General features: G+C 39.6%; 1 protein-coding gene across 4 annotated transcripts in view; it reads left to right on the top strand.

Moving 5' to 3' along the window:
* Positions 1-15564, top strand: part of SDK1 (sidekick cell adhesion molecule 1) — a 445458-nt gene that overhangs the window by 2415 nt on the left and 427479 nt on the right. The gene's annotated exons all lie outside the window — the stretch shown is intronic.

The following is a 15564-nucleotide window of genomic DNA, read 5'->3' as shown; positions in this document are numbered from 1 at the left end:
TTCTGGATGCCTGTGTGTGTGTATGTGGATAAACACACAGAGAGAGAGACAGACACATACACACACACAGGGAGTTAAGCTGTCAAAAGAACCGGACCCATAAATCTGCCAGCTAGGGCTAAACCAGGCATGTAGAAAGAGAGAGAAAGAAGAGAGAGGGAGGCAAAGAGGAATGCCATTGTATGTTGGAGCCTCCATTGGTGCCCTGTTCATTCAGGTTGCCAACAACATGGGTTTCACACACAAACGCCGCAATTGATTTGTGTCTCCGCATTCCCACATCAAGGACCTGTATTGTCCAATAATGTTTGTGTAGCAGAGGTGGAAGAACCAGAGGCTTCAGGGAAAACCACCACCAGGCACTTTGAATCCCATTCCTCTTTCTCTTGATATGTGTGTGTCTATATATGGGTCTCTGTTTCAGTGGCCATATATATATATATATATATATATATATATATATATATGCCTGTTCTCCACAAGCACTTTGACAGAGCGAGAAATGCGTATGTTAAAAGCGTGGGCTCTATTATATTACAATTGGCAGTGCCAAACAACCTGAGGAACAAGAGCTGCTTTCACTGCTGTGTGTGTGTGTGTTTCTGCCTTCTGTGGGCTGCGAGTTGTTGAAACTGAGCTGGAGTGGACTCTTGGGCACCCTGCTGGTTTCCAGTGGGGGCAAACTGGTGGAAAGCATGAGTAGAAGTTACTCATCCCAGGAAGAAAGGAATAATAATAAATAAAAGTGGGTAGTCTTTCTGCCAAGGCATTTCCTGTGCATAAGAAGCAGAACCCAAGAAAAAACAAATCTCACTTTCCTGACTCATATCTGGTGGCATCTTTACAACAATCCTTTGAGGCAGAATTCAAAGAGATAGCCATGTTAGTCTCCAGAAGCAGTATGTAGTGAGATCTTGTAGCACCTTTGGCAGCAAGAGCTTTCATAGGCTTAAGTCTACTCCCTCCGATCCATTAAACAAGTTAAACCGACCTAAATATATGAGTAGAATTGAAAGATATAGCCATGTCAGTCTGTAGAATCAGTATGTAGAGAGATCTTGTAGAACCTTTGAGACCCCCTGAAAGAAAGAATTTGGCATCATGAGCTTTTCTAGACTTGTCTACTTCCTCAGATGCATTAAACAAGTTAAATCGACCTGAATATATGAGTAGAATTGAAAGATATAGCTGTGATAGTCTGTAGAATCAGTATGTAGAGGGATCTTGTAGCACCTTTTGAGACTAACTGAAAGGAAGAAGCTGGCAGCCTGAGCTTCCCTAGACTAAAGTCTACGTCCAAATGCATCTGAGGAAGTAGGCTTAAGTCTTTGAAAGCTCACACTGCCAACTTCTTCCTTTCAGTGAGCCTCAAAGGTGCTTCAAGATCTCTGTACGTAGTCATCCTTTGAGTTTATCTGCTGGTGTTTTGGAGGCTGAACACATTGCACCAAGGCCCTTTGTGATCCAGAGGATCACAGAGAAAGGGGTATTCGTGCCCATCAGCAGGGAGAGCATGTCTGAATCCTGATCCTATTCCAGCCGAGAGGAGATTGCACAGTTCCCTTCCCTGCATATTTCCCTTTTATTTGGAGGTGTAGAATTTCCTTTGGAAGAGCCCTGTATGAGTAATTGGACAGTTTGCCTGGTGAGGGAGGGACTATGCAACTAAGGCTGCTTTGGCCCTGCCTTGTCAGCATTTGCTTTTGCACACTGAAGTTTTCCATCCATGTGTAAAACAGTGGTAAAAGCCCTTTTGCATAATTTCCCCAAGCCCCATCAATAATCTCCTTCCTCCCTGTTTCATATATGTTTTCTCTTCCTCCTCATTCTGAAGCATTTGAGAACTGAGGCCTCCAAACCTTTGCAGGATATGGACATGCTTTGTTTATACCAAACCCTCTTGCTATTATATTTTAAATGCACATTTTTCTACTTTGTATACTACTACAACTATTACAGGGGGCTAAATATCGTCCTGACCTTTTGATAGGCAAATATTTGAACGGCTATTTAAATTGGATTTCTCGAAGTCTAGTGAAACCCGTTTTCTATGCACATGCCTGAATCAATTAAAGTGACCTTTAAGACGTGGTTTTTCTATGGAGGGATAGTGAAAGTAGCCTTCCTCTTGTGTGGAAATACACATGCTCAGGTAAATAAATACAGAGACTATCTGTTCATATAACAACTGGCTATTTGTATCTGTTCAGTAAAAATATATAAGTCAACAGTCTTGTGTGGGAAGAGTAGCCTCCACTGAATTTGGTGTGAATTACTTTTACATCAGGGTCCGAAACACCTTGGAGAAATAATCCAGTTTGAGACTGCTTTGACTGCCCTGACTCAGGGCTAGAGAATCCTGGGAATTGTAGTTCATTCTGGCACTAGAGCTCTCTGTCAGAAAGCTCAATGTCTCACAAAACTACAGACCCCATAATTCTTTAGCATGGAGATATGGGTCCAAAACACTACAGAAACAATCCAGTTTAAGGCTGCATTTACTGCCCTGGCTCAGTGCTAGGGAATCTTGGGAATTGTAGTTTATTGTGGCACTAGAGCTCTCTGACAGAGAAGGTTAAATGTCTCACAAAGCTACAATTCCCAGATTTCCCTAGCATTGAAGCAGGGCAATTAAAGCAGTCTGAAACTGGATTATTTCTGCAGTGTATTTTGAACCCAGGTGGTGCTAACCTTAGAAGATTTATGCATCTATCTCTTAAAGCTTTAGGCTAGGAATCGTGAATATATGCCTGGAAAACAATTTGTCAGTTCTCACTCCTGGCTATATATGGTCCAGGACTGATGGAAGGTGCAGTCCAACGCCTGGAAGGTCGCCTCTCCCTGGCCCTGCTTCAAGAGACACTTAAAACACTGTTCCATTATTACAGCCTTGAAAGCTACCTGACCTTCTGAAGCAAACCAAGGCCGTGTTTTTGGTCCTTCAGCGTGCAGTGCAAGCCTAAGCATGCTTGATCAGAAGTAAGTCCCATTGAATTTAGTGGTGTTTATTCTCAAGTAACTGCTCCCAGGCTGGCAGCTGGAACCTGGAAGAACAAAAGGGTTGGAGATGTAAGGACTGGAGCTTCAGCTGCGCTTCAATGTAACTGATCTTCAACTGACTCAGTGAAGTATAAGCACTGTACTTCAGGAAGTAAAAAGGAAGCCTATGTCCTTGTTATAAAGTATTCCTTTTGTAGCCCTTTGAAGTACATGTGATTTATAAAAGGACTGCATGCTGGAGTACAATGAACTTGAGCTTTAAATTGGCTTCATTTTGTTGTCTTTGGAGTTGATTTGTGCGTCATTGTATTCCGAACCATATTTAAAATGCTTGGCCCTCCACATTTGTGACTTTGACTTTTGCGGATTTGATTATTTGAGGCTTTGGTTAAATACATTCTCTGTAGGAATTTCTAGCTCCTCCAGTGCAAGTCTTCTGGATGTTAACCATAGAGTTATGGTGGAGAACCTAAAAGGTCCTAGAGGAAATGCGTCTCTAGGCACTTGTAGGTCTCCCAGCATTGACTCTATGATCAACTTCTGGCAGATGTTGACCATAGAGTTGCACTGGAGGACCTGGCGATTGCTAGAGAGGTGTTCTCTCAGGTAAAAAGAAGAGTGTTCTTTTATTTGTGTTTTTCTGACATTCACAGGGGTCCTTCACCCCTAAACCCAGCGAATGTGATGGGACCACTGTAATTCATGAACTGAAAGTCATTTCACATACTGTACTACAGTAGAAGCAGGTACACAATAATGATTTAACAGGGTCTAATGATGGCTCCTGGCCTAAATATCATAAAGGTCCCAGATTGTGTCTGATCTTGGAACCTAACCAGGGTCAGCTTTGGTTAGTACTTGGATTGGAGATCACTAATGAAGAGCATGAACTGTAGGCTATATTTCATTCACCTTTGAGTATTCCTTGCCTGAGAAAACCCTATGAAAGTCATGGGGGTCACCATAAGTTGACAGGTGACATGAAGGCACATGCACACACAATTATGGCTCCCTGTAGTGTATTTCTGGTGTGTACATTAAGGCATGCAGCTCCTAAACACTTTACAAAATAGAACTTCACACTCACTGCATGGTCATTGTAAACTATTGATCAGGTGTTCTCTCACCTAGTAGTTCCATAGCTAGAACTTGAGCACTGAAACGCATGCCTCAAAAGCTATGCAGTAACTTTAGCATCTGTTTTAAAAAGAGCCTAAAGGCAGGTTTAAGCTTCATGCAAAAGCTAAACAGGTAACAAGCTCTTTCAATCAAAAGTATGAAAAAGAGGTTGCAGTCTGGCCCTTGCCAAGAACCTTAACCAAAATGCAAAACTGAAAAGGACATTTTCTTATTTAGGGCCTAGTGAGGTGAGTGTCAGGATATATAGATCTATTTTTATTTAATACAATACTATGGCAATGTGGGTATTAGGCTCAGCCAAAAAGTCACAAAGATGTGGCAAAGCACCGTAGTACATTAAATCTCTTCAAGCTAGATATCAACAGAAAACAAGAGTGAAATGATAAGGCAAAGAAGCCTTAGCTTGGAGATTATGATAGTCATAACACTGAATTTAGGAAGCACTACACCAATCCAGGCTGGGTCCTGCTTGGCACAAAAAGATCCCATGTAGTACCAAAGACTGTAAGGGCAAGCGAGGATGATTGTTTGATCATAAAAAAGAAGCCCACAGACACTCAGTACTGTTCTTCACATTAATCTGGATATTTCTCTGTTGACATTGTGAAGCAGAGAGCAGAACACACAATTCTTTGTATTAGCAAGGACATTTATTTAGTTTAGTTGGTCTGCATTTTTAAGACAACATCTTTTTATTTATTTCGTGGGGATGTTTGCTCACTGTGTGAAAAGGAACAAAAACACATATCAAAAAGTAGGAATTCACAAACGATGAGAGGAACCTAAATCATCTTAATCTACATGCAGGAGATTAAAGAACAAAGGAAGACTTGAAGGTGACAGATGTAGACAGGTTTTGTAACCTTTTCTAAGTCTATTATAAAAACCCAAAGAGTCAGATCATAATTCTAATATATAATTTGAGTATACCACGATAGATAGGCATGGTCCACACACCTGCCTGAGATTCAGACTAATGAGACCACAGTTACTGCTTTTACTATGATGTTTCTCTTGCTAGCTTTATTCAGGACTAGGGATGTCAACCCCTCATCACTTGGAATGTAATGGGATGAGTTTTATTCTGGTGTGGATTCAGTACTGTAATGTTAGGCCCTAATTGGCTGGCCAAAATCTCAAGACTGCAAGTTTCTTGCCTTAGAAGACAAAATAATGTATGGAATAGTGCAGAGTTAAGACTGAGCTTAATATTATCTCTGATGAATATGAATTTACAATACCAACAAATATAACAATGCATTACAGTGCCTTTTGGAATTCAACTATATTGGATTGAAAATAGTCAACTGAGCACTTTTGAGAGTTGTTAAAGGCAAAGAAATACAGAACTTTCTTTGTAAGTATGGAAGCGCAACCAGTATTTTCATTGGCACTTGGAGAACTAATTGAAATTCATTGTAGAATTCAAAGATATAGCCCATGTTAGTCTGTAGAAGCAGTGATTAGGAATCCTGCTTTATAATGGCTTCTGGTCACACAGAGCTGTGTAACTGCATTAAGATAAACACAGTTACGGCAGTCTTCAATCAGTTTATTTATACCCTGCTTTTCCCTTCAAACATGAAGGTGGTTTGAAGACTTAGGTCTGTTACAGACAGCCAAAATAAAGCTGCTTTGAGTCACAGTGGAGGTATGGTGTTTCAATGATGCATGCGTCCTAAGAGTCCAGAAGCCACACCAAAGCCACGCTCCAGTCCTTAGGGCTGGTGCGTGGCTTTGGTGCGACTTCTGGACTCTTAGGACTCATGCATCATTGAAACACCATATCTCCACTGTGACTCGAAGCAGCTTTATTTTGGCTGTCTGTAACAGGCCATACTTCATTAAAACTTGTTGGATGTCTTAAGAGATCGCTCTCCTCCCCTTGCGCTGCTTCCCATTTGTAATATCCAGGTCCACATGCTACTTCTTTCTCTTTAAGCTCCATCATCTCTGCACAAAGGCACTGCGATCTCAATCTTAGCTTGTAAACAAGTAATAAAAGTGGACGGTGACATGCACATGATACTAATAGAAGAGATAAGGGTCAGTTTTGAGATAGTGTTATGTGATTTGCTATACCAATAATATGCCCATTTTTTGAAGTTTGAACATAATAGGAAGAATGTGACTCTGTAGATTATATAGGAGGCCTTGATTTTTATTTTATTTTTAAAAGAAAGTTTGCAGCAAATAAATTGCTTTGGAAGGAATAAGTCATCTTGACTCACTTCTAAAAAGTTGCGCTGTCCCTAAACTTCACTGTTTTGTGGAAACAGCATGGTACTTAAAATAGTTGTTCATTTTTGACAACTGCGTATCTTTCATAGCCCAAGTCTTGAGAAATACTGTGTATGTAACCTACAATGCTAAAAATACTATTCCTTGTGTCACTTGGGAGGGACAATTTTGGTACCAGAAGCGTGTAGTTATTGTATTTAGAAAGACAACTGGTGTTGGGCGATTATATTAAGATAGTTTTGAGGGAAACTGAAGGGTTCAGTTCACTGTATTAAAACATAACAGATTGTTTTTCATCACGCTAGTTCAGAAAGTTGTGGCACTGACAACAAACCATTTTAATGCTCTGTACATGTTGCCAATCCATCTGTTAGCGGAATAGACATAATTAGCATTTATCCTTCTAAACATAGCCAGGTCTCTGTCCCCTGGCTCTGTGGAGAGTATTTCCAATAAAGTGACTCCATAGCGATGAAATGAGTACCAAATGAAGAAAAACGGGATGAGAAGAAATGGCAATATAGGTCTTTATCTCTACCTACTGCTTTTATCCCTTATGTGTATTGTGATGGATGATGGCTCTGGCTCTCGGTTCCTCCAGTCTCTGTTCTGGTTTCATCTACTTGTGATTCCAGTGCTTTAACACCTTCAACAGTTTCTCTGTCTGTAATATACATTATTATAATAACTTGGCAGGATCTTGTCCTTTTCTGTTGATATTTTGGTCATCAATATAGTTAGCTCTCTTTTATACCGCTTCGCTTTCTAGCATTTAATAGGGTACCTTGTCACATAATGTTTGCTTCAGATTTAAAGAGCTTGGCCTATATTCTCGACTACCAGAAATGCCACTTGTTGATTATTCTTCTTTCTTCTCAGAAACTATGAGTAAGTTGGTCTGAAACAGTCATTTGTAGATAAAATTGTTGACCTGAATAACAAGATGTGAAGTCTGGTGGCATTTTGCACTTGTCAATACAGTATAATGAAAAATCTGGTAATGCCAGATTTGAAAGTAGTTGTTCTTTTTTCCACCTGTATATACAAACTGTTCTATACAAACTCTTCATTACACCCAATTTGTAAAATAATAATGGATTTTCATCATATAATAAAAATACTGCAATCCATTGCCAGTTATTCTGCCAATGTGGAAATCTCCTGAACATCAAATTTACAGTACAGTGAATGAAACAGTTTGACTTTTTGGATGATCGGTTCCAATTGCTATTATAGAGGGTTTCTTTAAAGCATTGATGCTACAATATATTTTCACCTGTTTGCTCTGAATAATTGCCAGTCAAGTGTTTATTGCTTTGGGTTGGATACTTTGAACAGCTATAAAACACCTCTGTTCCTGCCGTGTTTTCCTTCCCTTCCCTGTCTCATGCTGGCTTCACTGTAGAAGTTGCTCTTTCATATATATGGCAGTGTGCTCTTCTATAAAACATGGAGTTGTTTGTTTGTTTCCCTGAAGAATGAACTTGGAAGAAAAAAATGTTGTTTTTTAAAATAGATAAATCACTGCTTTATTTCTTGATCCTAGGTGAAATTCTCCTCCATTGGTTCTCTTCTTCTTTCCTGCTTTTGAATTCTAGGAGGCTCTGATGATTGTGTCCTGTTTTGATAATAATAATAATAATAATAATAACAAAGTTTTATTTATATGCCGCCTTTCCCTTAGGATCAAGGCGGCTCACAGCATTAGATAAAATACAACATGCAATTAAAGTATATTCCATTAGTTGCCTCCCCTGGTATGTGGTCAGATTCCTCCTGGTTGCCTGTCTCTGTAGAGCATAAAACTGCATGATGGTTATACTGATAAGTGTTACATTAAGTCTGTAGGTTTGGGTGTTAGGAGCTTATCACATCACTGTTAAACTGCCTTACCTCTAGCTGGCTTCAATCTTAAAATGGGCACTATCCTGATGTTATCAGATGGATCTGGCCACCTAATCTGCCACCCAGGTCCATCCCAGGCCCATCCTTGCTTCCAGGAGGGCTTCGGAGGCCATTTTCTACAATCAGAAAACTCCCGGATGCAAAAAAAGACAGGAAGAGCCCTCTTGGAAGCGGGGATGGACCCAGGATGCATCCGGGTGGCAGATTATGCAGCCAAATCCATCTGATAACATCAGGATACTGCCTGATTTAAGATTTAAACTGACTAGAAATAAGCCAGTTTTACAAGTGATGTGATAAGCTCCTTGGACTACAACTCTTGAGATCAGGGTTAGATTCCCTGCTCAAGCATAAAAACCCACTGGGAGACTTGAGCAAGTCACACTCTCTCAGCCTGAGATGATAATAATGGCAAACCCCTGTGGAAGAAACTTGCCAAGAAAACCTTATGCTATGTCTGCTTAGGGCCACCATAAGTCACAAATGACTTTGAGACACACATCATCAACAAAGTCTTATTGACATTATTCATTTGGCATTATATCCCCTGACTGCTTTTGCTCCATCTTGCCTCTCTGTTAATGACTTTCTCCTAACTCAAAACTAGTTTTTTTTAAATCAGGGTATAAAAATATACCTTAAAATATGCTTTCCTGGTGGAAGGTTTCTTCTACTCTTGGTTTAATCTGTCATTATGGTTGACAGCTAGACCATGCCCAAGTGCGAAATGTTTAGTGTGTCTATACCCTTGCAAGCTATGCACATGCTGTATGTTTCAAGGAATGGATTGAGTTTACAAGCAATCCAAGTCATAGCTTCAGATAGCAATATTTTAGGCTGTGTAGCAAACCAGCATGAGATCCTTGGCATCTCCTCATTGAGTATCTTATATTGGGTGAACTTGTTGGTTTTGTCATCCCGGCTGCTGTGGACACCCAAATGTCTGCCCAGCCATGTGTGTAGTGCTGTGGTTAAGAGCTTGTTTTGAACCTTGCTTATCTTTTTGTGTCAACTTGACTATCCATTTTATAGAAGTAGTTTATACGCTCACTACAGTGGAATAACTTCTGGTTGCCATTTGCTTTGGATTAATGGCATGTTATGTTTACTTCAGACTCATTGCAGCATGAAACAAAAAGGCATTACTGCTTTGGTAAATTATGACGTACTCGAGCCTTTATTTCTCCATCTGTCATGTTATACTGATGTTGGGCACAGTTAGACCATCCAGCTGTCAGTCATATTTGAATACTGAGTTTGTTATTGTCTACACAATTCATATATAGGACTTCTTTTTTGTGCTCTATTAATGTTCAGCAAAACAGATCAGGTATGCAACAAAACAAACAAACATTCTGTTACTAGCAGAATAAAGTCATCTTTCTTCCCGGTCTTCACATTATTATAAACCAGGCCCAAACATCTCCCATACTAAAATTAATTTTGATAGAAGAACATAGCCAATATACCAAAACAGTTTGAATGTTTGACTAGGACTCTGGGAAATGAGGGTTTGAGTGTCTGCTCCAACATGAACTCATTGGGTTGAGCCTTGGACAGTTCATACTCTCTCTGCCTTACAGAAAGGCAATAGCAAAGCTCTTCTGAATAGATAAATCTTGCCATGGAAACCTTATGATAGGGTTGCCATAAGTCTGAGTTGACAAGAAGGCACATAAAAACAACAGGAAAAACATATATATACCCAGATTACTCCACATATTGTCAGATTTATTTTAACAGCTCCTCAAGATGACATGCAATCTGGAAATAAGTCTGAAGCATCTCAGCTGGAGAGCTTTGGGGAAAGCAAGGACAGATGGTTGGAAAGATTTTGTCACTTAGGGTCAGGTTAAGTAACTTTATTTCTCTTTTAGCATGTTTTCTAGTATGTGTGTTCAAAAAGATGGGCTTCAGGGTGCAGTGTGGGTTGGGAAATACCGTTTAAGGCAGTAGTTTGTATTTCTTCCTCACAAGCATTTTCACTTCATGTAAGTAATACCAAGAGAAGTAGCAGGAGAACTGGCCGAAATAGCTTGGAGCAAGAAAGGAAAAAAAAAACATGTAACCAGTATGTTAAGATTCTGAAAATGACATTTGCAACATCCTGAAATGTGCAGTGTATGTTGTTAAGAAAGGCTTTTCTAGCAAAGATGTCGGCTTTCATAGTACTAACTTTGATGACATTCTCCTTCTTCTGCTTATCTTCATTTTGTCCAGTGCTTCAAGAATAGCCACTAAATCAAGACACAGCAAGTAACTGTTTTACACTTACAGGCACTGTCATGGGAAATTAATGTCACTACTTGAAAGATAACTTCTGCAGAGCCATTGGGTATGAAGGTCAGGCCCTATAAGCCACTGCGCTTGAAGTAGGAGCTCATAGGATTTGGCGTTAGCACTCCGTCACCATTGCGAGGGGTCATAGAGTTGGAAGAGACCACAAGCGCCATCCAGTCTAACCCCTGCCATGCAGGAACTCTCAATCAAAGCATACCTGACAGATGGCCATCCAGCCTCTGTTTAAAGACATCCAAGGAAGGAGACTCCACTACCCTTCGAGGAAGAAGTGTGTTCCACTGTCGAACAGCCCTTACTGTCAGGACATTCCTCCTAATGTTGAGGTGGAATCTCTTTTCTTGTAGCTTGCATCCATTGTTCCAGATCCTATTCTCTGGAGCAGCAGAAAACAAGCTTGCTCCTGCTTCAATATGACATCGCTTCAAATATTTAAACAGGGCTAACATATCACCTCTTAACCCTTTCTTCTCCAGACTAAACATACACAGCTCCCTAAGTCGCTCCTCGCAGGGCATGGTTTCCAGACCTTCAACATTTTAGGAGGCAGTTTGGGTTGGCAGGATGATTCTACCCAGACCTCTTATCCTTGCCCAGCACAACAGCCTTGCAGAAAACCAAGTATATTTTTGGCATTACAGAGTGCAAATGGCAATTGTTTCCTGCTTAAATCTCTAATACATCATATTGTGTGGCACTGCAGTCCAGTGCCAGTACACACAACCTGATGATATGCATAGCTTACCTACAGGACCACCAGAAGCATCCAACACTTTTGGCCAAATGCTGAGACTGAAACATTCTGGCACTGATATTGGATTATCTGTTCACCCGTTTCCTCAGGGTCAGACTTATATGAAGGCAGTAACTGAATGTGAGTAACTTAAATTTCCACAATATCCTGGACTGATGGTATATTGGAACACTGTAGGAAATTTAGCAAGTGAGGCAGGTGCAAGCAACTTCTGTCTGTCACCCACTGCCTCTGCATTCTAGCAGTTCAAATAAATCCATAGAGTTAGGAAAGCTGAAATAACAAATGGCAGAGAATGTAGATGGTTAAAGAATTGTGTTGAGATTGATCTCGCCAACTTTTTTCTGACAGTGTTTCCATATCTACTTTGTAAAAACCAGAAACATCTACTGTAATTTTACTTTCAGACCATTGTTTTTACAGTTTCAGAGACACCACAAACAGGTGTATGCAAACTATATTTCCCACTTCAGGTGAATAAAGACAAACTGGAGAAAGTACACAAAAGTAATTACCTTAACATTGTAACTATCATAAATGACAACATTCCCATTGATGAGAGCCTGGACTGTATTGTTTTCAGTCTAATGAATATGCTGTTTAATAGGGCATATTAATGTAATTGTTGTATGCAGTGCCTATTGTAGGCAACACTTAATTTTAATGATCTATAGTTATGTAGTACTACATGTCATTTTTTTGAGTTTATATTATATATGAATTCAACCAATTGTATCCTTAAGTTCATATCAAGGTATGAAATACACACATACAACTAAACAAAACAAATAAGTCTCAAATTAAATTATTTGTTGCCAGCAAGAATTGTAACTCAGTTGAGAATTTAATTATTCCGTCTATTGGATTTCTGTATTTGACTTCATAAACTAATCTGGAGAGTTTAAAAAGGAAGGGGCCCCTCTCTGTTTAAGCTAATTGCAACTCCAACTTAATTTTCCTACCACAAACAAACATTTTAATTTCAATATTACTTGCCATTCAAATAGTATTAATCCAGCTGTTATGAAATCAAATATGTATGTGTTATTGTTATTTTAATGTTTTATAGCTTACTTTATTCAGTATGTATTACACTATTCACATTGACATTGGAATGTAATAGAACTTTTTAGTCTATATCTCATTAGGGAAATTCGGAAACCATGTTTTTGGCTGCAGAACCTCGGCTGCATGGTTAATTAATGCGTAGAGCAAAGCCTGGTGAGAACTATTAATTCCAGTCCTAAATATATCAGTGTGTAAATTGTTCTTCTTTTATTGCTATTTCACCAACCTTACTTTCATAGATATAAATTCATGTTTTGTGTACACAAAAGTAGATTAGTGTGACAGAAAAATGGAAAAGATATAGATACCCCCTGGCAATTGATAATATAACATAATTATTTTTCTAAATTTAAGGGGTGTTTTTAATATTGGGAAGAAATGAGTATGAGATTGTTCAGCCAAACTGCAAAAAGATTAAGCTGAAAGTTCATGTTTTAAATGCACAGTTCAGTAGCATTAAAGCTATAACCCTGAAATACGATTTTGTTTTGTTTTGATCAAACCGTTGGACTTGGACCACATTTAGAATAAATCTGAATTCAGACATAATAGGTAATCAGCATTTATTAAGAAACCAAAACGGAAACTTTATTATTGTCTTCATCCACGAAACAAGAGGAAATAGGGCATGTCTGTGTTCGGATATAGTGATAAACCATGGTCTCTGTGATCTCTGTGGCTCAAAGAAATGGGTTATCCCGCACCTGTGCATTGTATCCTTTGGAAGCTTCTAGAGGAGTGGTTCTCAACATTTGGCCCTCTAGATTTTTGAGACTTCAGCGTCCAGAATTCCTGAACAATGAACATACTGACTGGGACCTCTGGGAATAGAAGTCCAAAACATCTGGAGGCCCAAAGGTTGAGAACCACTGTTCTAGAGCATCACGTAAGTCTTGAGGTGATAGCCCGGCTGCCCACCTCCAGCGCTCTATATAGAGGCCTTCCCACCAGAACCACCAGTTGCTTTTCAACTGCTGCTGGAGCAGCATGGATAGGAACTGCGTTCTTTAGACTGGCTTTAAGTTTCATCAGTCTTTGTCAACCTTCTTTGGCCTATTTGATCCCAGGGATACCTTCAGCTGTTCAGCAGTTCTACTGCTGATGTTTGTGCTTTGGCCTGTTTCTTCCACCGGTGTCCTTTAAGAAATGCATCTCCTGTGTCAATGAGATCCCAGAAAGGGATGGACATTTGAAGTGTGTTTGCCTTGGTGAAGCTCATGTGGTTGTCTCTTGTGTCCACTGTACCACCGTTCACATCCTTCTTGTGTACCTTTCTGGTCTCCCTTTTTTTTTTTGAGACACAGAAACCATGAAGAAGGAGAAGAGATTGCATACCTGTAACTATGATTCTGCGATACTGAGCGTACCAATAGTAACATGAATTAATATTTCCCCATCTCTCAGAATCCAGATTATAGTAGAATATTCAGCATGTATACAGCTTTTTTTTTTTGAAGCAAAAAATAATCTAAAACATGTGTTTACAAAGAATCTTGGCTTTAACCATTTGTTTTAGTATGTGTGGTGATGACAAATTTCTATTGAAAAAATAATCATTAGTGACATCTTGTACCCACAGAGATCAATAGCATTGCTAGCATAACAATCCAATTCAAGTTCAGCATGATAAAATTTTGTTGGGTGACAGTAGTAAAATAAAGGAAAGAATAAGTAAACAGAAAGCAATTTTGATAATTCCAAAAAGCAGGTCAACTATTTGTCCAAATTCTGTGTATACTTGTCTGATACAGTACTTTTGAGACACCGAGTTCGTTATGTGTATGGGAGGTGACTACAAACAGGTGGGAATAAAACATGCACAAATATCAAAAAGAATGAAAAGAAAAGCAAGGAAAAAGCTGGCTACATTAGCAGTGATGATAGCCCTTAACTTTAATGTGATAACTTTGTTAGATTTTGACCCAGAAAATCTGACTAGCATACGCAAATGTCTTACTGAGAGCCTTCAAACCTGATTCTTTTGGCATTCCTTTGTTTAAGGGGATGTGCGAAAGAGCTGTCATTTGCCTGCCAGGGCATTCGAAAAGTTTGGAAATGGTGGCAAGAGTAGAGAAGGTCGGTGCTTCTTTTAGGTTCCCCTTGCTCTGGCCTTTCACCACTCGACTCAGAGAAGGGGATGGGCCATTTTGTGATAGGAGTTAATGTAAAGGAGTTACATCGAACCATGGATATGTTGTCCAAGGTCTTTTGGGTCAAGTTTTTAGACCAAAATTTTTAGACTAGTACGTGAGTATATACAGCAGTGATGTCCAAACTCTGGCCCTCCAGGTCTTTTGGACTTCAGCTCCCAGCATCCCAGACCATTGGCCAAGGTGGCTGAGGCTTCTGGGAGCTGCAGTCCAAAAGACCTGGAGGACCAGAGTTTGGACATCACTGATATACAGTAATACTTGTACGTTTTTCCAACCTGTAGATTGCATTATCTGAATTGCCTCTTGAGTACCATTGACATTCCTCACTAGTGGCACCCCAGCCCCAACCCACAGAGATGCAGCACTTTTGTAGTGACTGTGTAACCCACTTAATCTCTCCGTATCCCCATTTGCTCAGAGCGGGTTACAACACACCTAGTAATGAGTAAAAAGGGGGAAAACTGTTTCAGATAACACGTTACAATTAACACATTACTGCCAAACTTTGTTTTTGACTGTGCTTTTTATTTCTATTCTTGGCTTTGAGTCCTATGTGTGGCATGATGGATGCAAATAACTTTCTATAGCAATTGTTACATGTGTAATGTCGCACTTGTGCCTTTGCCAGTCTGTGCCATTATCCCTGTGTGGGATAATTAAAGACTAGGGAGGCAGGTGGTTTCTGTGTAACCAGTCAGGAATTACATCCCCTTGAAAGGAGATTTTAAAAAAATGAAGCGGAGACCAGTTTTTATAGTGTTTGAGAAGAAGAGATATCCACTGTTATTGCTGAAAGAGATGAAAACGCATAGCATTTCTGAAAAGTTTCTTAAAGGCCTGATCATTTCTTATCAGCTCCAGGTTGTTGTGGGGTGATGGGTCCAAGAGCAACTCTAGTACATCTGTAGAACAAATACTTATTTTTAATGGCAGAGGATTCAATTAAAGCTCAGATGGGAAGTAGACTACTGTAAATTTTGTTAGGCGATCAGGATTATGAACCTT

This window comes from Sceloporus occidentalis, unplaced genomic scaffold, assembly GCF_023333645.1.
Source record: "Sceloporus occidentalis isolate IW3139 unplaced genomic scaffold, rSceOcc1.0.p SCAF_10, whole genome shotgun sequence".
In the NCBI taxonomy this organism is placed as follows: Eukaryota; Metazoa; Chordata; class Lepidosauria; order Squamata; family Phrynosomatidae; genus Sceloporus; species Sceloporus occidentalis.
The sequence above is the reverse complement of the archived record's forward strand: the minus strand, read 5'-3'. Positions and strand labels throughout refer to the sequence as shown.